Raw genomic sequence first — 25,527 nt, 5'->3', positions numbered from 1 at the left:
AATTGGAATTAAGCTTGCTGTTATTTCTGTGTATGCACCAAATACTTTCACACAATCCTTTTACAATGACAATCCTCTTTGATGCTAGATCTAATGCTAGATTTAATCGAATAAAGGTAAAAAGCCACAAAAAAATAATCATAAATAAAAAACTGTAGAGTCCCGCACACTGTCTTCACTTACAAGGATTTTATTTCAAGACACGTTTCGGTCAAGTGACCTTTGTCAGTATCACACCTAATGTTACCATTTGGTTCAATGGGATGAACATTTTGATTATTTAACATATATATCAATATCGGAAAAAAAAAATCTTTATGATTATGATGATGTCATGTTGATTTCAACTACTACTCACATAGGCTACACATATTTTCTCTTTTACATACATATTTCTTCACTTTGACATATATTTTCTCTCACATGCTCTCATATATGTTTTCACTCTTACATACATTTTTTACTCTCACATTCACACTCTCGCACCATTGCGACTTGCAAATATCTCCCATGCTCTTTTTTTTATTTCATAATGTGAGTCAATATTATGCACTTGATTTATACAGCAATAAAGTAACAACCTAAAAACATTGCGTTCTGGATGTTAATTATTTTATGTGGTAAAACATGTACTGCTCCTATAAGCTCTGTATTTATTTGTTATTCTCTATTATTGTGTGTTGCTTTATTGATGTATGAATCAAAGTCGATCAGTGATCAGTAACACAATAAAAATAAAAATCATTAAAAGGAAAAACTGTCCTCAGTGTCGATTTAAGTGGCGCTACTAACTTTTGTGCTGGTGCTACTAAACTTTTCAGTAGGCAGCACTTGTGCCACTAGTCTGGAGCCCTGTTGGCTCAGAAGATGATATAGCCTAGTCCAGCTCCCGTGCACCATGGAGGGGGGAGATCAAAGACAAAAATTACAGCAAGCAATCAAAGTATTAAATAATATATTATCGTTGCCTGAAACAATCACTGCTTTGTCCGCATCTCCTGAGAGGCTTATCCCTAAGCATGCTGCAATGCCTCACCAGTTCATTCCAAGGGACACTAAATGAGTGATCTGCCCCTCTGAAATGCTGTATCAAGGTCTGCCGTCAAGTCCAGTCAAGACAGTTGGAGGGCATCATTGTTCTCAGCCCTGGATTGTTGTCCAGTTTCATACGCAGTCAGCAAGAAATGGAAACATGCATACAAAGACTTTAATGTGCTGACACTTTCCCAATTCCTTGGTCTTCAACACATTTTGAGATGGACAGAAATGCAGATATGGTTTGGGTGTGATTGTGAAGCTCTCTATAAAGCCTCTCATGAACAAAAGCAGCTGATGCTTCTCTTCACATTCCCTTGGCGCATTTCTTTTACAGTAAAAATGTAATTTCCATCGCTCCTTGCAGCAAAAAAGAAAGACTGCACTTGAAAAACAAAGAGCATTACACCTAATAGCATGATTGCAGAGATAATATGCTCTTCCACAACAGTGTAACTGAAGTAACTGAAGAGACTTCCTGGTTAAGGAGGAACTTACTGTGCCACTGAAAGTAAAGTAAACTTATATGATAGCTCCTCTCAAAAGCAAAGTTACAAAGTATTTTAAAAGTACGTAAATGTTATATTTGAGTTGTATAAGTGATTGAGGGCATTTTATTCATTTTATTATTTGATTAGTATACTTCAGTTTAGTATACTTCAGTCTTATGTATGTGAGAGTAAAGTACATGTACTGTATATGAAAATGAAAATATATGTATGTGAGAGTAAAGTATATACAGTGAAAATTAAAGTGAAAATATATGTATGTGTGAGTGTGAGTTTTCCTCAGGTGTTGGAGGTTAATACTCTCCAGTCGATGTTGTTGTTTCCAGGCTTTTCTTTTCTGTGCATCTGGAGTGCAGCCCTAGCCCTGCAAGCTAAACATGCAGGCTTTTTTAACAGTGACTCTGTTGCAGTTGCTTGGGGTGAGCACTGACTGCTGCAAATGGTATGTAGACAGTACAGCGTATTGGCAGCTCCTCACTCTTTAACATATCCAAATGAGGAGGAGAAAAAACGTTCCTTCCCAAACTTGGAAAGTTTACACATTAGTTATGTGTTGCAAAGTGCAAGACAGTGTTTGCTTTCTGATTGTTAAATTTTTTCTGCAGCATGTCCAATCCTGGCTGGCTGTATGTGTTTATATAATCCCACAATGGTTTCTATTCTATTCTTATGTTTATATTGTGTATTTCTTTTTTCCCTGCTGTATTGTATTGTATTTTGCTGCTGCAATGACCCAATTTCTAAGTTTCATCTTATCGTCTATTTTACAGTTAAATGCAGTTACTTTGCTGGTGTTAAACAAATTAATGTACAAAATGCCAGTTTATTTATATAGTAATTTATTTCTATTTGTCTTTCTCCCTGTTTGCATCTGATTCTTCGTGTGTGTGTGTGTGTGTGTGTGTGTGTGTGTGTGCGTGCGCACGCACATACAGTCTGTTTAGCTGTTGTGGCTGAGTAACAAGCATCAGCGTGATTTGCTGTGCCTCAAAGTTCCTCAGAAGAAAATCAGCTTGACTTAGTTTAGACGGTCACAACCAGCCAGCACCAGTTATACTGTAAGTCTGCTTGCTGCCCTCTGCGCAAGTTGAATGATTCATAGTCCCTGCATAATGGAAGTGTTTTAATTGCAGTTGGGTCGGTCACTGTGGCAGAGAAATCCTTCAGTGGGGGAAACGTTAATTCGAGTTCATAGTGCATTTCATTTTCATAAAAACCTGCAACTGGTGTGCATAAAGTTCCCTCTGTCTCGCTCTCTCGTTTTCTGCTTTCTTTTTTTGTGATCAATTATTTTGATTATTTTTCAAAACAAAAAAAGAAAAGAAAAAGGATACAATAGCAACAGAAACAGAATAAATTGGCCTGATACCACTCAAAGTACAAGTATATTAAAATAACAGCAATGAAATACACACCAGGAAATGCCAGCACCTCCTATTACAATACAGAAGGATATAACTATATATATATAACTATATGTAACAAAACTATATAGATAAAAGTGAAAACCAAAGCTTCACACCTAAGCCCTTTAAATAGTACTACTACACACTCATTCCTAGAGGTGGCGCCGTCACCCAACCCTACCCTCTCCCCCCTCCTCATGAGACCTTTCTATCACCCACTCAGATCCACAAACCTGTTCCTGTCTCAAACCCTTAAATTCCTGTTACCTTCCCGCTGAACTCTCCCTACCCTATGTCCCAAAACCTGAGGTAATAAAGGCTTTAAGCTCCCTTAAAGATAAAGGAGCTTCTAAATTAACTGTAATACTTGAGTTTACCTTGGTTAAAATTGAATGGGACTAAAAAATGATGGCATCTCATCTCATCATATGTTATCTCAGAAGCATATAATGAAGAGTAAAATGAACCAAATGTGGAAATGATTGTGGATTTGTAAGGATGTCCCCGTTAGGAGACTTGAATGCAGGTTTGTTGGCGAGCTGTTCATTAGCCTTGAACTTCAGTGCAAGCATATCGCTTGGCCTAGAGTTATTCAAGTACTGATTTTGATATATTCTATGTATCAGAAATTCTGTGTGATGTCTATGTGAGTGGTTAAGATCTTTGACAATTAACTCCCTTTGAAGAACTAATTTGGGTGTAGCCGAAACATGAACGTGAACATTCCCTGTTCCAAACTGTCTAATTTTGAATCTAATTCCTATACATTTGTGTACAATTGAGATGAGATGCAAAGGCAATGGATTTGTTTCTTATAAAGCCCTTCATTGCATCCCGAGGTACTCTTGCGTCTTGAACTGAAAGTTGATTAATGGTGAAATCAGAAAAGTGATTAGAGAATTCAGTAATGAAAGTATTGTTTTGAAGCAACACAGGGTTTCCCATTAATGTATTAATTTAATTTCTGCCGCCACAGTTTCACGTTGCTGAGAAAGGAATGTTGCTGTTATTATTAGTAGTTTTAGTTTAGCAGCTTTGCCTTCATAAAACTCAGTCTCCTCTCAAAGGGCTGTCCCTCCTTGCTTTGACAGGTGCTGCTAAACACACCCCCATCCCAATATGTGTGAGATGAGACACAAACACGTGCATTCGCGCGCGCGCACACACTGTGATACTGCGGACGTCTCTCAGGAGGAACTTAAGCACAAGCCACAACCTGGAACACATTTGTAGCAGGCCCATTCACACAGAGCGACAACTATAAAGATAGCTATAAACTATAATGATATGCTGTTGCTCAAGCGTTCACACTACAACGATATTGGCGCCAAATATTCAGAAAGAACAATGGAGCTTTATTAACATGCTTTTATTTTACTCGCTCTCTAAAGTAAATAACGACAGAGCCGATGGATTTGGGTTCATGAATTGCCGCAAAAGAGAGAGGAGCCAGCAGAATCAATAATGCTCTTATACGGAGCTTTCATTACATTATTGTGCTTTATATGAGAGCTAATTGTACTAATGGCCACCAAGTGAAGCTATTTCCATTTCTTTACCAGTAGGAGACTCTGCACACCACATCTACTGTGGATCAAAGAGTAAAGTCCCCTGCAGCCCATGTTGAGAGAAACACCTGTAACTTCACCGTGGCTAAACAGGTTTTCAATAGGCTACTCGTTACCTTCCGGTCACAGCCATTAAAAAGATAGGATAATAACGCATTTGCCCTCGGCAGATCAGGTTGGCCAAGACATGATGCTATTTTGTTAGTTAGCAAGATAACTAGCAAATACTCTAGTTAGCGAGTATATCAAAGTCAGGCTACTGGAGGGACACATGTTGTTGCCTCCTGGTCATATTAAAAACATAGGATAATAGCGCATTTGCGGTCAGGTTGGCCAAGACATGGTGCTATTTTGTTAGTTAGCTAGCAAAAGTTAGCGAGTTAACTAGCTTCCAGGTCAGTAAACAGCCTTACCGCTAATCCCAAGAGCTCTTCCGATCCCAACCGGGACATGTCACGTTTCTTTTCAACATTTTTAGAGGCGACAGTCTTTATCAGATAGCGCCGGGTTCCTCTGGACTTCTGTCATCAGTTCCTCAGCAGCAGCTCCGTCACTGCAGTGAACTAATTAATTCTCCCAACCCGTCCTTTGTAGAACTCTATCGAATCGCAGTATGAGTGAAAATTAGGGTGACCACATTTTCAAACCCCCAAACCGGGACCCTTAAGTGTACCGCACGTTCATGCACGCGCACATGTATGCGCTTATGCACGCACCATAGGCGTTTTCATCAGGATGGGGGACAATTATTTCAGCGCTTAGCACACCTAGTGACTGCACCTTTCAACACCATGGACAGCGCCTCAGCAAACAAAAAAATGTTTTGTCTCCAAAAATCCAAAACCAAAACATAGTTTATTTGAAAACTGTATAATAACACTAGTAAACACAAAACACAAGGATTGCACTGGTGTAATATAACATATTTATTGATTGTCAGATACCTTTCAAAACTGCCAGTTTCAGATCACTATCACCGGCGTTTGCCCCGCTGAAGTAGGTCACAACGGTGCTACTACTAGCTTGTAGCCACCACTTATGTTTGGCCATCTTAATATGATCTTTTATGTCGGCATTTCCACCGTGCGTGACCGAAAATGTACTCTTGCAGTGTGTGCAGAACGCAGCGCTTTCGTTGCCAGCTACTTCACGAAGAAAAGAGTCTTTAGAAAAGACCGACTTTCTCTTCGGCATGACAGCTAACCGTTAGCGTACTAACAGATTCTGTCAGACAGAGCCACAAGCGTCATAGGCTAGCAACAGCCTTGACAACGACACACTGATTGATTGACACAGACAAATCAGTGTTAAATTCAGACGCGTGGTGCATTGTTTATGTTTTTTGATTGGGTTAGGTAATAATGAGCGGGACAGAACATGATAAACGTCTATGTAAGCGCTGAAAACAAGTATAATACTATTATTATTATTTTAATTGTGGTGAAAACCGGGACAATTTGGTAGTGAATGTTGAAAACTGGGACATTTTAGTGTTTTACAGATATTTGTCAGGACTTGGGACACCCATCTTGAAACTGGGACAATCCTGGACAAACCGGGACGTCTGGTCACCGTAGTGAAAATTCAACGTGACTGTATCCCAATGTTCATTCAACTCAACCATTATTCTTAGCTGCATGCTTACACGCTATTTTTTGCTGTATGTTTACACGCTCTACTTAAACAAAACAGAGGTAGCATGGTAATAATAGAGCAAGAGCTAATTTTTAGAAAAAATATAACTCCACAACATAAATATATGAATTAATCAATAACATAGGCTTGTTTGTATTTATAATATGCAGTCATGACTGCATTACTTACAAAAGCACAAAATTAGTAATAGCACCTCCCCCCCCGTTGGTGACCCACCACAGTTTGCCAAAATTCTGTGGGAAACACTACAACAAGATATTAACTCGCCATCTAACTGCATGTTTACAAACTTTTAGAATACCTTTGCATAAGACTGGGTGATGATCAGACATAGTGCTTGGTAGGGAGTCTGCGTCCTGCACTGCTTCAAAAAGGTCTTTGGATGAAAACATTTTATCAATTCTGGAGAATGTCCTATGGTGAGGAGAGAAATAAGTATAGCATTTAGCAGTTAGATTCAATATTTGCCGAGCAACGGCAACAGCAGTGTTTCCCACAGAATTTTGGCAAACTGGGGGGGGGGGGGGGGGGGGTTAGTGCCATTAGTAATTTTGTGCTTTTGTAAGCAATGCAGTCATGACTGCATATTATCAATACAAACAAGCCTTGATTAATGCATATATTTATGTTGTGGAGTTATATTTTTCCTAAAAATGCGCTCTTGCTCTACTATTACCATGCTACCTCTGATGTTGGTTGTTTCTCATCATCTCCTGTTTTGTTTAAGTAAAGGGTGTAAACATACAGCAAAAAATAGGGTGTAAGCATGCAGCTAAAAACAATGGTTGAGTTGAATGAACGTTGGGATACAGTCACGTTGCATTTTCACTCATACTGCGATTCGATAGAGTTCTACAAAGGACGGGTTGGGAGAATTCGTTAGTTCACTGCAGTGACGGAGCTGCTGCTGAGGAACTGATGACAGAAGTCCAGGGGACCCCGGCACTATTTACAAAGACCATCGCCTCTAAAAATGTTGAAAAGAAACGTGACATACCGGTCGGAATCGGAAGAACTCTTTGGATTAGCGGTAAGGCAGTTTACTGACCTGGAAGCTAGTTAACTCGCTTACTTTTGCTAGCTAAACAAAATAGCACCATGTCTTGGCCAACCTGACCGCAAATGCGCTATTATCCTATGTTTTTATAATATGACCGGGAGGTAACAACATGTGTCCCTCCAGTATCCTGTTGAGACCTGTTTAGTCACGGTGAAGTTACAGGTGTTTCTCTCAACATGGGCTACAAGGGACTTTACTCTTTGATCCACAGTAGATGTGGTGTGCAGAGTCTCCTACTGGTAAAAAAAATGAATAGCTTCACTTGGTGGCCATTAATACAATTAGCTCTCATATAAACAAAGCACAATAATGTAATGAAAGCTCCGTATAAAAGCATTATTGATTCTGCTGGCTCCTCTCTCTTTTGCGGCAATTCATGAACCCAAATCCATCGGCTCTGTCGTTATTTACTTTAGAGAGAGAGTAAAATAAAAGCACGTTGATAAAGCTCCATTGATTTGGCACTAATATCATTGTAGTGTGAACGCTTGAGCAACAGCATATCATTATAGTTTATAGTTATCTTTATAGTTGTCACTCTTTGTGTGAATGGGCCTGCTACAAATGCGTTCCAGGTCGTGGCTTGTGCTTCGTTGAGACGTCCGCAGTATCACGTAGTGTGTGCGCACGCGTGTATGCACGTGTTTGCGTCTCATCTCACACATATTGGGATGAGGGTGTGTTTAGCAGCACCTGCCAAAGCAGGGGGGAGGGACAGCCCCTTGAGAGGTGACTGAGTTTTATGAAGGCAAAGACCGCAAAAACAATAGTAAAACTACTAATAACAACGGCAACATTTTCTTTCTCAGCGACGTGAAACTGTGGCGGCAGAAATTAAATGTAATGTATTAAACTGTGGCGGTGCGCCACAGTTTAATACATTAATGGGAAACCCTGAATAGCAGCCTCCCATGCATTTAATGCCCTTGAGGCCAACCATTGGTCCCCTAACTCAGGGCACTTTCACACCTGATGCGAGAATGATACATTGTTTCGTTTTTCAGCTGGTTCGGTTTGCTTTCACAAAGCCAAAAATCAGATGGTCCAGATAGGGTTGCCAACCCTGCCTGATTGGCCGGGAGACCCCGGTAATTAGCCTCAGTCTCCCGGGATGGAAAAAATAATAATAATAATGTGTGTGTACGTCGGGTACGTTGTGCATGGTGACTTTTTGCTGGGCTATGCATTTTACATATTTACTGTGTTTTTCTTGGTTGTAGGTTGCGTATTTAGCAACTGGCAATGTGTGATGACGGTTAACGGGACATGCACATTGCGCATTTGGCATTGCGTAATGGTTACTTTTTTGTTTGTCTAACCCCCCCCCCCCTACAAAAAATAAATAAATAAATCTCCGGTAATTTGGCTCCGGTAATTTGATAAAAATACAACAAAACATTCGCAACTTCTGCCTATACTATATCTTATATCATGGAGACTCTAGAGGATTACGCATATGAACGCCTGTCAAGAATAAAATAATAATTAATCATTTAGTAATACGGACATTCCGAGGAAGACGCTGCAATCAGACAATCTTATCACAGAGGAAGGCTGGCTCTGATGAGATCCTACCACGACTTGTTGGCATTTGCCATATGAGGCCAGTGAGGTAAGTTGGTCTAAACTATAGAGCTGACGATTGCAATCACGATCAAAATCCCAAAAAGTTGATCAATGCAAACGCTAGTTTCACCAGTCACCAAAATGTGATGTGGAGATGTTGTTTTTAACCAATAAAATGCAGAGTAAATGGTACGCTTACTGAGATTCGTTCGAATGGTGTCCTCACCAGAAATGAACCACTCCACAGTTCACTTGGAAGAGGCCTGAGACCACCTCTTCGAGGTGGACTAGAGAGCGGTTGTTTGGTCCGCACCAGGGTTCGATTAGGGTGTTCACACCACCCCAAACGATCCGAACCAAGGGGGTAATCGCTCTGGGGTTCGATTCAAACGGACTAAACAAGGCTGGTGTGAAAGCACCCTCAGACACGCCTCATCTGTCCAGACTATGCTCCAAAACTGCATTTAAGTCACCCCCAATAATAAAGTGGAATTCTATTAGATCTAGCATCAGAGTGGATTGTCATCGTAAAAGGATTTTGTGAAAGTATTTGGTGCATACACAGAAATAACAGCAAGCTTAAGTCCATAAATATTCAACTTCACGAATGTTACTGTGCCCTCATTATCACCTCCTGTGCCCGAGACAGTAAAGTTCAGCTTACATCTTGCCAAAATCAAAATGCCTTTAGATTTAGAAGAGAAAGCAGAGGAAGAGATTACCTGATAATACTTGTTTTGCATGCGTAGTATATCCTTTTGTAGCAGATGTGATTCCTGGATCTTTGCTAAGTCTACCCCTTTCCGGCGAAAAAATTCCAATGAGCCTAGATGTTTGTGGGGCGTGTTTATGCCTCGCACATTCCAGGACAAAAGCTTTAGACTGGTCATACCATTGAGCAAAACTTTATCATCTGACCTCTCCTGCCTGGAAACCCCAGCTTGACTACATGGTCCTCCACCTCCCCATACCTCCCTCTCCCTACCCATCTGCCCATGACCCCCTAATTAATACCCCGAGTCCCCATCCCAATAAAGTGGTCCCCCCAGAGAGCCACACCCAATGTCAATTGGATTTAAATCCAACAACCCGCCCTCACTCTCCCTTAAAATAAATCTATGTGGCATGAACATGATAGTTAGCAGCCATAGCACTCCTTTCCACTCCCTCCACCCAATATTTGTGGTAGTAACACTAATGACAATAAGAATATAGGGGGTTTGATGCTGACTTTAACAGTCAGCTGGAGCTATGGTTGTTATTAGTACTATTACCAAGCCAAAGGGGAAATAAAAGAACAGAGCAAACAAGTGGCCAGCAGCTATACATTGCAAGATTCTTCATCATATGGGTCAGGACTGTGTGAAAGTGTATACATATGGTTTATACAATAACATGCATAGACTTCCATTTGTATGCCTGGGTATTTCTTCCTCTTCACATACCCAGAGATCATCCTGAATCCACATTTAACTATATACAGTATATGCACAAAGACATGTATACCCCCATATAATTAGACCTGTTTTCTGCTTTCTGTCACTACTTTATTGACTTGCATCCTGGTATTTCACCCTCCTCGCTTCGTTGAGTTGCCAAATAGTCATGTGAATGCGTGTGCGCGGTTCAGGAAAGGTAATATATTCACAACATTTGTAAATTGTGGGCTCCTTGTAAATCCACCTTGGTACATATTGGTTTGGACCATCATTAGGAAACACCGATTCCTGGCTAATGGTTAGGCTCTAATTAAGAATTAAATGGCAGATCTGCAGGAAGTGTAATTGAATGTGTCTCCCAGGGCTGGACAAGTCTTTAAACAAAGTAAGTGGAAAGTTTCACTGTTTTTTTTTCTCAAGGAAGAGCTGTCAGAATCTTATACCCCGACAGGGCAATGAAAGATAGACATCCAAAAGAAGGGCAGTTTGTGAGAGAGACAGACTGAATTTCTTTTACCTTTATGCTGAACCAGACTGTTCTCACAACAGTGTTTGGTGTGCTATTTTCATTTTTCTCTTTTTTTTTTTTTTATATCTAGGGTTCTATTCCCTAGGCATTTGGTCTATCCAGTATCTCTCATCAAATTTTTGATACTTACCACTAGGGGTTAGCATCCTAGATGCGCTGATTTCCCCAAGGATTCTAGGTTTATGTTGGTTCATGTTAGAGTGCAAGCTGAAGGGGCCTTGTTTATAAGCGCATGTGTGAAATACTGCCACGCCTGCTTGTGGTGGGGCTTCATTATTCTTCACTGTTCCTGCTTTCAGTCATGGCCTCATGGCCGACACTGAATAAGCACACTGCTTGGGACAATCCTTGGATTGGTTCAGCATTGGTTCAGTCTAGGGCTGCAGCTATCGATTATTTTAGTAATCGAGTATTCTACCGATTATTCCATCGATTAATCGAGTAATCGGATAAGAAATACTTTTGCTTTATTAAAGAGCAATAGTAAATATACAAAAGAGAAAAGCTGTCCGCACGAAGCTGTCCATACGACACTGTGATTTACTGAAAACGAGGTGAAATAATAATTATTATTGATATTTATTACTAGGCCTAAATATCATACAAGTTCATAAGACTGGCTAATGTACATTTATTTGCTATGTTGAAGGGTTGCCCTACACCTGCTGACCCTACTCACTGCAATCAAACTAAACTGAATATACCTGCTGTATTGGACTGGTGCATTTTAGGCTCCAATTGCTACTTACACCACCTGATATTTTGCTTTCTGGGGTATTTTATGCATCACTGTGGGGGGAGTAGGTGTGTGTGTGTGTGTGTGTGTGTGTATGTGTGTGTGACTATCATAATAATAACATGAATGAAGCTCAGGCTTTCACAAATTGACTGCAGCATTTTATTTTCTGTGGTTATTTTCTTGAGCAAAACTTAGCTAACTTAGGGACGTCATAACTAGCCACCATATTGATTTACGTTCTTAACTAGCCATTACATATAGCCATAATTAACGTGCATTCTTTACTAGCCTTCATCTCATCCCGTTTTAATATTAAGTGCTGACTCCGCCCACCCGGCCAGTTTCGGCATACGCCGGTAGCAATTACAAGTGGACCCTATCCTACAGTCCCTGCTCTCAGCGGAGGGAGGGAGCTACACTGTGTGGGAAGCGCTGTGATCGTCAGACCTCTCTGGATTAGACAAGCAAGTAGAGAAAACCGGCATCAGCCGAACCAATTTATTGCCAAATGCTTTGGGATTCAACACATTAAAGCCTGAGTTATGGTAGGGCGCTCGACACCTTTGATAAGTGTCATTGCTACATTGCTAAGTAACATTGCTTCCCATGGTCAGAAAAAGTCGGCAGATTTGTCGCTAGTCGCTTTTGAGAAATAAAGTCGCCAGGGGGGTCTGAAAAGTCGCTAAGTCTAGCGACAAAGTCGCCAAGTTGGCAACACTGGATCCGAAACTTTGGACACTTTGTGTCGTTTTCTCTGGCCTGTCTCTTCTCTTCGCCCCTCGCTGTTTTCTCTCCCTTTCTCCAGCGCGTTGTGCAACAGTAATAATCATCCGTGCGAAACACTGAGCGTGTATATAGTTATATGGATTAAACAAAGCTTCGATGCAAAGAATTTGCATCGATGATTTTTAGTAATCGAGTTACTCGAGTTTCTCGAGGAATCGTTTCAGCCCTAGTTCAGTCTATACACAGCATTGTGCTTTGACTATTATCCACGACAAAAATATTGAATATGGGGCTTTAACTATTGGTGAATTTATATCCTTTGAATTACTCCCTTTTACTACTCTGAGCCATCCCTCTGTGGACTGATTTATCATCCTCCAAAACCGAATCACTATTTTTATTTGACTATTTTATTACTGAAGTTCTGTTAGGTACAGCACAGATGACAAATTTGCACATGCATTTGTGGATGTTATTGAATCTTTTGACTGCAAGCAAAATGTATTTGGTCCCGCATACCATTGTGGTCACACCCTCGATCTGGTGATATCCTTTAGCTTTAGTCCTGACAGTCTAGCAAAGAAGGATATGTGTAACTCCAACCATTTAGCACTTCTATTAGCTGGTATAATTACCTGAAACGCCTGCCACTTAGGCTGTCAGTCAAATGAAGGAGCGGGAGCTTCCTCTCCACGCCACTGCACTGAAATCCGGATGTAAACATGTAGCCTTGTTAACATTAAAAATTAAGACTTTCCGAATGTCTTTGGTGGTAATACATTTTAGTATAGTATATTAGTTAGTTGATTGAGAAGCATTTAGAGTTGTTCACAATGCACTGAAAGGGTGAAAGTGGAAATGCTTGGTATTACGTACAGTTCTTGAGGATGACACAAGGAGACACTTGACATGATATAGATTTAAGCATTCACTGCATATTTTGCAATGTTAGGTTGACACAAACAAGTTCCATCATGTTGAAATTGTCTGGAACAAATAACTCTATTAAATGATAATGCTGGTGTTTTTTAATGCATTTCTTACCGTCAACAAATCCTATGAAAATAACAAAATCAGCAATGATTTTGTTTTGCCAACAAGTCTCGTCCATGTAGCCGGTGCCCAATGATGTCTCAGTAGCCATAGAACTCCGTTGTATTAAAAAAATGATTAAAAACACGTCAAAGAGCCATGCCGTTGGTCTGGGCAGCATATTTCATCATTGCGATGCACCGACTTTTTCCTCAAACAACTTAATAAGCCAACCGTAAACACGTTTTCAATCTCAGGAAAGTAGTTCTGTAGCACCGAAAATAGTCCCCTGTGTGATTAAGAATTTGTTCCCATTTGAATTTGATTTTGGTAATAACTACAATAGCCTGACTTTTCATGGTAACAGTTAGATTTTTAAAATTGAAACTATGTCTTTGTAAGCTGTATTTAAAGGTTTTTAGCTTACAACTGGAGCCAATGACTTCCGGGTTGAAGGCTAAAAAGGGAACGTGGGAAGTCAGAAAGTAACGGGAGTAGAGCAAACGCATTGTTGATTTTGTTATTTTCATAGGATTTGTTGACGGTAAGAAATGCATTAAAAAACACCAGGTTTCCTTTAACTATGTCAAGAATTTCCTCAACTGATCACCTAGGCCATTGTATATAAATATTAATGGATTATATTTTGAGAGCTGGCTTTTTTGTCATGCCATGTTTCCTCTTGCAGGAGGAAGTTGAGCCACTTTTGAGGAAATATTGAGATTATTTTGATGTGTCTCTGGTGTGTGGAAGTTGTAGGTCTACTACTTTTTTCCAATATATGGTTAAAAAAAAAAAAAAACAACTCAGTTGTTGTATTAATGGAATGTTGTCAGCCTTTGTCTGCCTCATTCAGAAGAGACAAACATTAGAAAGGAGAATGAATCACAAGTGACTCACAGGTCATTAACAGACAAAACAAACCACCAATCATTCTAGCTGAGCTCTTTATTCTGTTCCTATAACTTTATGTATGCCTCCATGCTGTAATAGAAATCTCCTAGCTATGAACTGCTTATCTGAGACCAGCGGTCAATGACTATAGGCCCACAGATTACTTCAGATGACTACAATTGATTGAGAAACTAGAATGAGAAATGTGGATTGACATGGAAGGAGGGGAAAAGAAAAACAGGGCTAGATGAAATCTCAGTCCGAGTAGAGAGTCTTTTCTGAACATTACACTGAATGGGAAATACCACAGGCCATGCCCACACTGTCAACATCTGCAGTCGGAAGATGTTTTGCGATATATCAAATCACCATGTCTATAAACCGCATTTAGCCTTATTAAATATGCTCACTTGTGAATAATACCAGTAATACCAGACAGTGATTGGTCAATTCAGGACTCCTTTTGCTAACCTACTGTCGCTCTCTCTCTCTCTCTCTCACTCTCTCTTTCTTTTCACCTTGTTAGTCAATTGTCCATAATATAACACACCTACTTAACAATAAGTGACAGAAAATCACATACATAAAAATTCCAACCAATAATACCATTAGATTTTTGAACAGTCCCCCTTCCACCCCTACCATCATATAAAAATACACAGCTTCGACCTACAACTACAGGTGGCAACATGGTAGTGGAAACGCTTTTACAGAGACACCATGGTTGTGTCCCTATGGCTAGAATTTTTTCATTTTGAAGAATGTGGAATTTGTGAAGCTCAAGATTATGCGCAAAGCATTTTACAGTGGATTGCTTCACCAACTACATGCAGTATGCAATGGGCTTCACTGCATTTCTCTTTCTGTTTCTGTCTTCAAGTCAAGTTTTATTTATTTATAGCCCAGTATCATGCCTCAAAGGGCTTCACAAAACAAAAAGGAAAAGTAGACCATTAAGTACAAACAAATCAGTCCCTTCAGGAACTTGCGATTTTGCGATCGCAATAATTAACGCAAATTCAAGAAATCTCCGCAATATTTGCGAGAGCTTGCAGTTTTGCAAAATTGCCGCAATGAAATGGCCAAATCAACAGACCGCTTGTGATTTGGACCAATTGTCGCATTTGGTGTCGTGGTAACTTACGCAGCAGCGCGCATTCAGGTGGAAGATGAACAAAGCTCACCTGTCAACAAAAATTACTGCCATAGACCGTGCAAAACAAAACACAAGCAGCAAGAATCGAGGTGAGTGCAAAATTCAAGCTCTTGGAAGAGTTAATAGCTTAAACAGAGAGTGGGAGAGAATAGGGGGAGGCTGTGTGTGTGTGTGTGTGTGTGTGTGTGTGTGTGTGTATGTATGTGTGTGTGTGCGTGTGTGTGTGAGTGAGTGAGAGAGAGAGAGTGAGAGAAAACTTTTTTTTTTCCTTTGCTTGCAATTTTTCCTAATTCCTGCAATTTTACCGCAAAAAGAGCACATAAAACCTCACAAATTGTATCGCAATTTTTGAGAAAAGCCGCAGCAAAATCAAGCATTTTTGGCCGCAATAATCACAAAAAAACTCTGTGCACATACACCAGGAGAGAGAGAGACATATACCAGGTGATAGAGAGACACACTTTATGCTTTGGCAATATGAGAATACTTGTCATGCCAATAAAGCGAATTTGAATTTGAATTTGACACACACCAGGGGAGAGAGAGAGACACACACACAGACACACATTATGATGATAATGCCATCATTATTCAAAAGCTAAAACAAAAACTCAAAACTCTTACGACATAGCTACACGGGTTGCATTTCTGTTCCGTTCGTTTGGGTCACAAGGGTCGGATCAGATACACAGCCATTAAAGGTCCCATAATCTACACTTTCCAATGTTTTATTTTATGTCTTGAGGTCCATTCAAAGCTGTGTGTGTGGTGTCATGTACCAAAAACACTCTCAATCCATTTTTACACGTTAATTTTCCAGCATCTCTCTGAGCCTTGCCAAGAATAGGCTGTTTTGGTTGCTGTGTCTTTAAGGCTCATTAATATTAACGACCCCTCTGTTCTGATTGGCTAACCGTTTCAAGAGTGAAACGTGAGACACCACAGACACGGCAGCTACAGACAGCGACAGGAAGTAAAAATTATCCAGTAATAAACAATGACAACCGCTCAACCGCTTTGAAAAAAACACTTTGTTAGCCTATTATTTCTTACAAACATGATAATGAGCGTACCTTTGTGACGCCACAAACAGACCACATTTATAACCTTCATACACTTATTAATAATTATGTCTACCTCAAAATCAAGGAACAATGCTGTGTGAATATTGGAAATTAAAGAACTGATTTCTTTAACCTAGGCTGAGGAGTCCATCAGGGCTGCAACCTTTCCCACCCTGTTTAACATTTACATCCATAAATTAGCCACTATTATTCCTGTTGTATGCAGATGATTTGGTTTTATTATCTCCTACACAGCATGGTTTACAACTAAACCTGAAGAAAGAAAAGAAAATTTCTCTGAAATTTAGTTTCATAAGGTTTATATCTTTTGCCTGTACAAGGGAATATTTAGCCTCCCTTCATTTCCATTTTCTGTGTAGAGGACCTGTTTTGTGAAATGATAACAATTTGTGAGATATATGTGCAGAGACATTTAGCTGTATTTTTTATTCTTCTATTCTTCTATTATATTTTTCTTGATTTTTCCTAAGTGTTATGTCTATGCTGTGGATTGAGTATTCCTGGTAGTAATCCGTACTGAGTGGGGGAAGCTGGTACGTTGATTTATCTTTGATAGTGACTTTTTGATCATGTATTTTTCATATTGATTGTATAATTAATTGAACTGTATGCATGTATGTATTTAAGTGTCACTTCCGCTTTGAGCAACATAACGCTGATGATGGCTTATTGCTGAAACGCGTCTGTCATTTGTGCTCTATAGCTGCCCATTCAAATATATGACAAAAGGACATTATGAGTGCTGGCTTTTCTTTCTTCATGTATTAATCTTTGGCCGTGCACCTAAGGAGGATTTTCTTGATCGAGTTGTGCTTGCATTTGGTGGAGTTTGGACATTACAACTAAACCTGACACTGCTGGGGAACTACTGTAAAACTGGGAATTATCCATCAACCTGGATAAAACAAAGATTATAGTATTCCAAAAAAAATTATCCAGATCACAAGCAACCAAATACCACTTTACTTTGATCCAGTGCATGTTAGTCCATCACTAAAACACACAAGTGTCTCTGTGGAGTACTTTGTAGAGATCAGCATCTTTCTTTATTTAGTTGACTTTTTCTCTGAATGCCATGTACTATGAATATCTTTGGATTGGATCTTGGATTTTTGTATGTTGATGTTTTAGCATCTAAAAGTCCTTGGAAGGACTGACCAACTCTCAATGTTGGTCCCCCCCACCTATCACACCAAATTTGCACCCACGATGGTTAGCCTTCTCTCTTCCTATATGATACCCTCAGCCATAGAGAAACTATCTTTACCTGGTAGCCACTGCAGCACAGCTTTTTTCTTGTATTTTATCTACCAGGTAGGGATGTGCAGAGAGCCCAGTATTTGTATTTGTATCTGTATTTGTTGAGGCAGCAAAATTATTTGTATTTGTATTTGAATTCGAATAAAAGTGGAAATAGGCATAACAATCATGTTTTTGTTTTTATTACACTTCTAATTTTAGGATATTAAAGTGTTAAAATAAGAGTTCTTCAATACACTATTTCACAAAGGAGGGTCCCCACACGGGTCTTGAACCCCAGTCTCCCAGACCACGGACGACTGCACTGACCACTCAGCCAAAGATCAACTCTGCCAGATGCACAGACCTGCAGTTATTTATACATTCATGACACATAGACAGACAGCAAAGCGGAGCAGAGGAGAGAGACGGAGACAGTGATGAAACCTCGCTACGCTTCAAGTCCCGACCTGCGCGCTGTTATTTGACATGTTTTTTTTTTTCTTCCCGAAAACAAATAATTTTTAAAACGAAATAAATATTCGTAAAAACCCACTATTTGTGCTTTTCTGAATACCGTATTTGGATTCGGCTCCACCCCTACTACCAAGTATGTGAGTGTTGGCACACAAGGCAGAGTATGTGATGTGGTAATCTTCAGGCATTCAGATCTGCACACAGCCAGGGACGGGATGCCCTACATGTTTATGGGGGATGAGGCTTACCTTTTAAGAAGCAACCTAATGAAGCCTTTTCCTTCAGGCAGCTGGATCATGACCAACAAGTCTTTAATTACAGCCTCTGTAGAGCTCGCTGTGTGGTGGAAAATACATTTGGTATACTATGAGGGTGTTCCAATCCATCATTTGCAAGGTGGGAAAAGTCACATTAGCAGCCCTCTGCATCCATGACTTCATGAGGGGGTGGAACTCAGAAGCTTGCCTTCCACCTGTGTATGTCTACTGGGAAGATGAGAGCCACTCTGTCATACCAGGAACAAGGAGGAATGATGGAGCACTCCAGTCTGTGGCACCAGCAAGAGCAAGAGACCCAACCATTGCTGCCAAACAACATTCCATGGGAAGAGGACAAGATTTGATTTATATTGAACACAGATTTTTGGTTTACTGTTTTGCCCTAGCCATTCCATTGTAATATGTACAGTATATAGTCTAATCTGCCTAATAATAATAAAGCCTCATACACTTACGCAATTGTCACTTTTTTTCCCTCTCATCATGAGTTAATATTATAGTCATTTGAGTCCATTTAAAGTTATGTTTGATGATTTAATATTATTTGATTACTTCTTCCCAACTTGATTTGAATAAAAGACGATGGATCATTACATGTTCTCGGTGTTTATTGAAACAGTTTGGTGACTCACAAAAAAACAACATAACCCTTGTTAAATATTACATTTGAAAATACGCTCTTCCCTGGGGCTCTTTCCTGTCTTTAAAGAAATACTGTATAACTTTTTAAATATTCAACTCAATTAACAAAAAAACATTGCCCCCTGATAAATCTACTGTACAGGCCCTTTTTAAAAAAAATGGTATCAGCAATTAAGTCAAATATTTACATTATACTCTCTCCAACATTCTTGTGAAGCTGGATATTGCTGGTTGCTGTTCACTGATTGTTGCATGCTGGCTGTTGTCAGGGTGCCTCTGAAGTGTCATGAATTGTGGCCGTAGTGCTGGCACAGGCAGTGCGAGCCATACATTGATGGGTGAGGAGGGTGTTTGCTTCCTGCTGGTGTTTGTGGAGACATGCTTGACTGTCATCTGTCATACTCATCACATAAAGAATGGCCATAATATTCCTTCTTAGTCTGACTTTTAGGGCTGTGTCGCATCACATGCCGTCTGTTGTCCAAAAAGGTCTTCTGGGCCATCAGACATTTTGACTTTCTGAATTGTAGCAGACATCTGCTTCAAAAATGCTAGCTTCAGAAGCTTCACATCTCCCTCTGAATCTCTCCCCATTGTGGTCTTGCGTTTTTACAGCACATGGCCTTCTCTGAGAAACCTCCCTGGTCTCAATGACAGAAGAGTTTCACTGTCTGATGCTAGGAAGGGGGTGCTTTGTCTTGAGGTTGGTCGCTGGCTTACTACAGTCAATAATGAATTAAAAAAAGGGACAGCTCTTTATGCTTCACACAGGGTTAGCCTACTTCAGGAAATCACACAAAAAAAATTATATACAAATCAAGGATGAGAGCCACACAAGTATAACCATTAATATTTCATGAAAACATTTAAACCTGCAGTAAGTGATATCAGACCTTACAACCAATCCTGAAACTAATGTGTGCTATGTGGAGATTTCACTGAGACGTAAATCTTTACCAAATCTAAACCAATATTATAAACCAATATTCACACACGCGGGCCAGCTGTGTTGCTATTTTCACCTCTTTTCTAAAGCTTGTTGTCAAATTCTGCTCCGGAACGAAGCTCCTGCCGGACCATTCAGTAGCTTTTCATGTTTTTTTAAAACTAGCTTGGCACCTCCCTCGCTGTTTAAAAGTGCCACTCACCCCCTCCCATTCCTGAAAAAAATTATTGTAATGGCGGAATCAATGAAGTGAATGAGTAAACTTGTTAAACTAGTAAACTTGGACCTACCTCTTCACTTGTCATTGTGGGACATGTAACCTTCAGCGGGAGAAAGTTCTGGCAAAGTGAGACGAGGTGAGACTTCTCAGCAGGTACGTTTAGCTTAGTTATTAGCACTTATCCTTCCATTTGTCCTTCGGAGGCCTCCGAAGTGCAGTGGCTTTGCTGTGTGTTATTTACAAATGTGTTGCAGTTTCTGTCACCCTCTAGTGGTCAGAAAAATCGCTTATTGCAGCTTTAACATTTCATAACAATATCAAATGAAAATTTGTAATTATGCCAACAATCATATTAATCTATTCAATGAGAGATGCAATTGTGTCTAAAAAAGTGAAAGTAACTTCAGGTCAAGATTACGAGTAGACACGTCCTCTGGACAGGAGGCAGAGCTGAAAGATTCAGTTGGGTCAGAGTCCATGTCCTTGGCACTCGAGTCCTATCTACATGTGTTACAACCTAACCCTAAACCCTTGTGGATTTGAAAAAGGCTTACAGCTGTGTTCCCCAAGGTATCTTGTGGGAGGTGCTGCAGGAGTATGGGATGCCATTTGTCTGCATTCTTGGCATTAAGTCAAGCACGTTTAAGGTGAGCATCAGACCCCGACAAGGGTGTGCCTTGTCCCCTTTCCTGTGTATTCATGAACAGGATATCAATGCACAGCCAAGGTCTGGAGAGTGTCCAGTTTCATGTGCATGTTTTCAGTGACATCAGGGTGGCATCTCTAGCACCTCCAAGTCTGAGGCCATGGTTCTCTCCTGGAAAAAGGTGGCTTGCCCCATCCAGGTGAGAGGAGAGCAGCTACCCCAAGTGAAGGAGTTTAGGTATTTCAGGGTCCTCACAAATTCCACTGATGGAGCACTGGAATTGAAATATTTTTTTAACTCAACCATAATATCTCAGACACCACTGGTCCTATTTTGTTGAAACTTGGAGGGATGATGCACCTTGTTACTGATTGATAGGGGTGCCTGCGTCATTTGTGGAGTATGACATGTTTACTCTTGCTTTGTTTGCATACCCAGTTAACAGTGGAATCCGGAGGTTTGTACACATATTCATTCATGCATTTCTACTTACTATGTCCGAGTTTTGGAATTGTCATTTGAATATATTTATATATCCTCCATTCTTATTTATACCCATTTCTTCTTTGATGTGCCCTTTTACTATTTGCTGCAGCAATGGCCCAATTTCCCTATGGGAAACAAAGTTTAATCTAATCTCTGACTGTTGATCAACATCCTGTTACGTGAATCAGAGCTGAAGAAGTGGATCAAAGACATTTTCTGAGGAGCGGTGTGATGGTTCTGGCTTTAATTAGTATAGCCTGTATTAGTGATATCATCTATTCTTTACAGGCTATGCTAATCTATGCCAGAATCAGCAATGCAATGGGACCAGTGGATTGGACCACTTCTGTTGGAATGATGTTCACTTAGCCCAGCACCCGCCATTAATGTGTGTATAACTATTTCACTAGCTAGTGGATTGTACAACATATGAAACCATCGAGTTACCATGGAGTTAACAAAGTCTGGATCATTTTCATCAAACGCGGACATTTACTGTCTCCTGATGAGAGACAGGTCAAAAAGAAAGAGGCGGGCAGAGTAGATAGACCAAAAAAAAGAGAGAGGGATTAGCTGATATGCAATAGGTAGATATTCAAGCAGAGAAATAGAGCAACAGATAGACCAGTGTATCCATGGGTCCTTAAGAAGTCTGAAAAAGTCTTACATTATCTAAATTCAAGGCCTTAATCATTAAAATGTCTTATTAAAATATCTTAAATCAAGTTATTAGAGGTCTTGTGTTTTCACCATGCAATGGTGGTTTCTTTGTACTACTAACCCAGAACAGGGTTGCATCCTGTCTGCTTTTCTTAACACAATTGTACTTGATGTCCCATAACAATTAATTTTTCGGGTGTCATTTTTCTTATTCTTACTTATAGTTTGACAACTTTCTGTGTGAACTATGTTCAATCAGAAATAAGCTGGTTTTGCCAGCTTTGTTTCCTTATTTTGGTTATCAAATTAGTCTTAAAGCTGCACTACAGGCAACTTTGCATGTTAATGGCCATATGGCAGCAAGAGATATCTGTTGGACTTAATTACTGAAAAATCTTGCAGGGTGATGTCAGTAAATTAAATAGGCTTGTTTGAGATCAGCGAGTCCTGCACAGTTTTGACCAGCACCTTGCTTGGTCCTTGCATGTGTAGGAAATAAAATTAATATTGTGCTTTTTTATATGGATAATACACTCTGTTCTTGCTTTCCTTTGTCCTGGAAAGTGGAGTGTCTTTTGTCCTGCTTACTATAATGATGTAATCAGTGCTTGAATGCATGCATGATCACTATATATGGTTATGTGTGGTTTTGAGTGATTCTATAGGTGGACATGCAGTTAAAAGTCTGAACTAGTGGGTTGGTTTTGAGCCAAGTAGGTTTGGCTATGGGCCAAGATTTATAGTTTTGTTTACTTTAACCTATATAAGTGGATCCTGAACTCCGTTCTTGGTCACTTCTTTGTTGCTTGTTTGGAACACTGAACTGAACCATGCATGTCTGAATAAAGAATCCACAGAAGACTTTTGAACCTTGCTTAGTCATTTTGACCCACAACGGGTGAAGTAAAATTTTGCATTTACAGTTTGGCGACGAGGATGGGATGGACACAGCACTGAGCGACGCCTGGGGCTAGACTGAGGGTCAACTGCCGGCAGGAGTCTCTAGGAGACTCAGGGATAGTTCCGCTCCAGCAAAGGAGGTCTGGATCCCGCCCAAAGTCAGGCACGGGTGGCGTTCAGTGGGTCGTCCATCTATTTTAAAGAGCAAGTGGTGAGTTTCTGTGAATTTTTTTTCTCTTCCTCAGGGAGGGAGTAAAACATTTTTCCTCAGGGAGGTATTCTCATAGTTGCAACAAGTAAGAGAAAAGAAAAAACCTAGGTAGTTAATGGGGGCGTAAAATTTTAGCTCAGGGAGGATAGTTAGGCCTCAGGGAGGTTGCCGTTATTAGATAAGGAAGATTGTCAGGGACAAAGCCCAGGGGGTAGAAAGGGATCCTAAGTGAAAAAAAAAAGAAAAAAAAAGGGAAAAAAAAGTTTTTAAGGGGAGATATTGTTTGTGATATATTGTGAGTGGATGGGAATGAAGCGGTGATATCAGTGTCCTGTGGGTATTTATCCACACAAAGGGTACGTTGCTCTGAACGAAAGTGTCGTACAAACTACCTGGCTGATATCATGGTTCATTTCATTGGCATTGTGTGAATGAAGTTGTGAAATGAGTGATGGGTGTGTAATAGAGTAGGGTGAAGTGGTTGTCAAGGTACCGAAATTAATAGTGTATGTTGGAATAATAAACCTCTCCAGAGTGGTAGCCCTCTACTGAGTGTAAAGCTCATGGGTTGAAGACGAGGGTTTTTTTTATTCCTTTTTTGTTTTCCTTTATTTCTGGTTTTTATTCGTGTTGATTGAAGCTTGTTTGTAACTCTTAGAAGTGATGTTTTCCTCACTGTTTAAGTGAAGTATACATAGAGTAGGATGAATCTGGTGTTATTTTATTTTAATCTTAGTTGTCACCTTGTGACAAAAGGGAGGAATGTAAGAAATAAAATTAATATTGTGCTTTTTTATATGGATAATACACTCTGTTCTTGCTTTCCTTTGTCCTGGAAAGTGGAGTGTCTTTTGTCCTGCTTACTATAATGATGTAATCAGTGCTTGAATGCATGCATGATCACTATATATGGTTATGTGTGGTTTTGAGTGATTCTATAGGTGGACATGCAGTTAAAAGTCTGAACTAGTGGGTTGGTTTTGAGCCAAGTAGGTTTGGCTATGGGCCAAGATTTATAGTTTTGTTTACTTTAACCTATATAAGTGGATCCTGAACTCCGTTCTTTGTCACTTCTTTGTTGCTTGTTTGGAACACTGAACTGAACCATGCATGTCTGAATAAAGAATCCACAGAAGACTTTTGAACCTTGCTTAGTCATTTTGACCCACAACGGGTGAAGTAAAATTGTGCATTTACACATGATGAACTGTGTGAGCCATGGAAATCTCAAGGGGCCAAGGTGAACACAGTCTTTGGAGCAAGGCACTGCAGTTGGTCTCCACCAACTGAAAATGATGGGAAATGCCTTGAGCTGAGTGCTCATTGGCTCATGAAAGTTGTATCGCACCACCCACAATGAAATAAAGAGACTTCACTTTTTATATCTATTCCAAGATGTTACTCCATGTGCCATGAAGCAGCAACCAAATGATTTTTCCAGACATATAATACATTTTCTATAAATGCCACCTCTTTGCATACATTTTCCATAAATGCCTTTGCAATGTCATGCCTATATCAAAATAAAATAGCTTAAAATCACTAAATAAACTTGACTGGGAAGTAACTAATGACACGAGTTCAGGGGAACCCAAAGACAGACACGCAGACAGGAGCTTAGTTTTCAAGCAGTGTATTTAGACAGACTGTTTGGGGCAAGAGTCGGGTTAGGTCGGGCACTGGAGCTGTGGCTGGCGTGGGCCAAGTAGAGTGGCAGCTGAGGCGGGGTGAGCAGCGGCGTCCCCTGGCTTGGACTGTAGGAGCGGTGGCTCAGCGTGGACCAGGCGGAGTGGCAGCTGAGGCGGGGTGAGCAGTGGCGTCCCCCGGCTTGGACTGTAGGAGCGGTGGCTTGGCATGGACCGGGCGGAGTGGCAGCTGAGGCGGAGTGCGCAGCGGTGTCCCCAGGCTTGGGTCAGGCTGTAGGTGCTGTGGCTGGCGTGGACCAGGCAGAGTGGCAGTGGAGGCAGTCTGTGACAAGGAGACGAGGAATCAGACTCGGACAGCAGGCACACAACACAATCTAAGTTAACTTGGCTTAAAGCATATAAACGTTCATAAGACGGGTCACTAACCAACAGTCTAGCGGCTGGCAGACACCACACTAGAAACTACGATCTGACAAAGACTGCAGGCACAGCAGGGAATAAGTAGTCAGCTTGATTGACGGACACACCTCCCCACGTGCAGAATGCAGGTCCAACCTATATGCCCACCACACACCGAGAGAGAGAGAGTGAGAGAGAAGGAGAGGTGCCAGGCGGCTGCCATGACAGTACCCCCCCCTCAACGGGCACCTCCAGGTGCCCCACCAGGCTGATCCGGGTGCTGCCGATGGAAGTCCCGGACGAGGGTCGGGTCAAGGATGTGGCGTTTGGGAACCCAGCATCGTTCCTCCGGACCGTACCCCTCCCAGTCCACCAGG

The sequence above is a fragment of the Centroberyx gerrardi genome, chromosome 20 (genome assembly GCF_048128805.1).
Source record: "Centroberyx gerrardi isolate f3 chromosome 20, fCenGer3.hap1.cur.20231027, whole genome shotgun sequence".
Taxonomy (NCBI): Eukaryota; Metazoa; Chordata; class Actinopteri; order Beryciformes; family Berycidae; genus Centroberyx; species Centroberyx gerrardi.
This window is presented reverse-complemented; position numbering follows the sequence as displayed.